The 3,070-nt window shown below is 40.2% G+C and overlaps 1 protein-coding gene across 1 annotated transcript in view; it reads left to right on the top strand.

The window, feature by feature from the left end:
* Positions 1-3,007: 3,007 nt before the first annotated feature.
* gpr179 (G protein-coupled receptor 179) overlaps positions 3,008-3,070 on the top strand; it is a 27,163-nt gene continuing 27,100 nt past the window's right edge. Inside the window, exon 1 of the mRNA XM_023955698.2 lies at positions 3,008-3,070. This exon is cut by the window's right edge and continues 1,776 nt beyond it. The gene's annotated coding sequence lies outside the window, so the exon portion shown is untranslated.

Here is a 3,070-nt window from a genome sequence, read left to right as displayed (position 1 = left end):
AGAATCCCAACAAGAATTCAATCGCAAGAAGAAGAGCGATTCTGCAGATTATTTCATAAACTTGGCAGAAAAACAAAAAATATTCGAGTGGTTATTAGGATTTTATCGTCATATTGTCCAAACTCTGAACTGTGGGACAAATTGAGATCAACCAAGAAAAATGTGTAGGTATCTATTAATATTTGTAGATATTTTATGTTGTAATCCCTAAACTTAAAAAAAAGAAAAATTTTAAGCTTTAGAAATTTATTCACGTCATAATTCTTTAGATGTTTTGGTTTATTTCAAAAAATTCAGGAGTGAACTGAGACCTAAATTTTTTATTTTCAGTTTCCGGAAGATATTTTCTTTTTGCAGCACAAAGCTCATCCTCTGCGGTTTGGAGGCTGCGTTGACGTGGAATGACATGCAGGTGGCGCTGCAGGCTGTTCAGCCGCTCGTGCTAAAGTGGATGAAGGCCCACTAATCCTCATTGTGTGCTTGTGCTCCTATCCGAGGTTTATGTGAAGTAATCAAACTAACAACCTGCTTTTCACAGCTGAGCACTAATGTAATGTGACCTGGAGGTCACAGCTGGGCAACATTAACGTTACACATTAATCACTTTTATTTTTAGTTTGCATCTTGACCTGCCGACTCTCCGCGTTATCTCAGGCTTTTTGGGGTTTGTTGCATACGACTGTCTGAGTTTGGATCTTCTCACGCGTGGAGGAAAACGTTTTATTTCTCCTAGAAACTCTTTGGAAATATCCGTATTCCCAGACAGAATTCCTTGGAGGTCGCCACAGTGATGGAGTTGTGTTTAGGATTCTCGGCTCAACCCTCTGGAGAGAAAATCAGGAGGAAAATGGGAAAGTTCCTACATGTGGCTCCACAGATTACAGAAATGGTAAAAATCCGACCAAGAAGGAGAGTTTTAAAGACGTGTTCTTGGATTCAAAAGCTTCAACCATTTTTAACCCTTGTGCTATCCTATGGAGTCCAGATAAACCCCCCCCTCCCTTCCATTGATATGTTCTCCCTACCATGACAAAGGTGGATAAAGGTGGAGAGGATTTCATGTAATCCATGGACACCAGTGAAGATCACAAATCATTGAAGAAAAAAGGTTCAGAGCTCTGTCTAGTGGGTCTAGATGACCCAACTCCCAATGGTAAAGTGCCTAGTATAGCACAAGGGTTACAGCAGAAAAATGTAGTTTTCAAAGACTCCCAATGATAAAGAGGAAACTATAATGAAAACCTTTGGATGAAATCTGGACTTAAAATCTTCTTTTTAGAAATGTTTCACTGTGATAAAGCCATTTGCATGAGTTAAAACGAAGAATAAAATAGAATAGAACGTTTTTATTGTCATTATAGATGGTATAATGAGATATATTAGAATAACTCTTCCACTGTGACTTTGTCTATTTGAAAATAAAAATAAAAATAGAATAAGTCTTCCAGATGCCAAGAAACTCAACCTTTGTGCACGATGAGAAACACAGAAGAAGAAGAAAAGCCAGTTGTGGAGCTCAACAGTCGGTGGGTTTCACTCTCCAACCCCCACAGAACCGTTTTGACCAATCAGAACTCCTCAGAAATTGGAGCCACAGATTCTAATTTAAAGTCTGTGGGGGTTTTCTGGACTCTAAGTGATCAGCGAACGTTGACTTTGATTGATCATTAAAAAAACGGACAGAACAGTTTGGTGCAAGAACTTGAACCAGCAACTCTTTAGGCAGTTGTTTGTCCCAAACTCTTATTTTGAAATGTAACTGCATATTCACTTCCTGTTCCTTTAGAACATGGCTGGTGATGCTGAATCTCTCTGTCTTTTTTTTCTTTTTCTGATCTATATTTACTGCTATTAAGAATGATGCCAAGCCGCTTTCTTACAGTTTCTGCAACAATGACGATAAAGCATCTTTTTTTAAAAAACAGCAACAAATATGGAGCTGAAGCAAAAATTCAGCCCTGTGACTTTATGTAAAAGAGCGGCAGGTGTGTGACGCAGCTCCTTCGTTTCTTTTGGGCAGAACTGAAGCCGGATTTTCCCCAAACCAGAAAGTGAAGGAACCCATAGGATGAACTGGAGTGAGTCTGCGTGACGTCATCCATAAAAAAATGCTTTGCTTTTAGCTCCAACCAAATTTAGTCAACTTAGATGCCATTTTTAAAAAAATACGGACTCTGTCATGTTGGAAGCAGTGATCAGTAAGCAGTGATTGTCCCAAGTTGGTCTGAGTCAACGTTTCTATGGTAACCACTCTCGCCAATCAGAGGAAGCTAGTTAGAAGGCCACACCCCTACCACTTGAAAAGCTACACCAAATCTGTCAATCAAACATAGAACGCTGAATGTGGGGCCAAGCAGGCTCCTCCTACTTTCATTAAGGCATCTGATTGGTCGGTTTATGGCTGGTTTATGGCTTGAAAGACTTGAAAACACATTTAAAAAAATGAGGATTGATGTTAAAAAAAGGTATCAGATCCAGAACGGTTCTTCTGACCAATAGAAATGAAACGAAAACTGATGATTTTGTTTAACAAGCAACCTGACCGATGCTTTTGTTTGAAATGGGCTTCAAACAGGAAGTTAAGTGATTGATTTCAAAGGTAAAACCCCAAAAACTTTGAGAAGTTTTCCTGCCTTTGTTTCAACAGTCCTGGTGAGCATTTTTAGCTGCGTTTTAAGTTATATGCAGGTTTTGCTTATATTTAAGGTTTTTTTTTAAATAAAGGTGTAAATTTTGAGAAGGATGAAACAGTAAACGTCTGCAGAGACTGTTCTGTCAGCTTCACACCAGTGCACATCTGGATGCACATCCCGCTAATGTGGGCAGAGCTGCAGCACCTTGAAGTCTCTGCAGCAAAGTTCCAAGCTGGGAGCGGCGCTTGTGAGTTTGTGTGTGCATGTGTGCGCATGTGTGTGCACGTGTGTGCATGTGTGTGCACGTGTGTGCACGTGTGTGCATGTGTATGCAGTCTGACGATGGTGGTGGTGGTGGAGATGCCTGTTGCCATGGACACCAAAACAAGGACTATTGCCTGCATCGCTGTCTTTTTCTTCCTCTCACGTTTTCTCTG

The sequence above is a fragment of the Oryzias latipes genome, chromosome 1 (assembly GCF_053564925.1).
Source record: "Oryzias latipes strain Hd-rR chromosome 1, Olatipes_Hd-rR_3.1".
In the NCBI taxonomy this organism is placed as follows: domain Eukaryota; kingdom Metazoa; phylum Chordata; class Actinopteri; order Beloniformes; family Adrianichthyidae; genus Oryzias; species Oryzias latipes.
The sequence above is the reverse complement of the archived record's forward strand: the minus strand, read 5'-3'. Positions and strand labels throughout refer to the sequence as shown.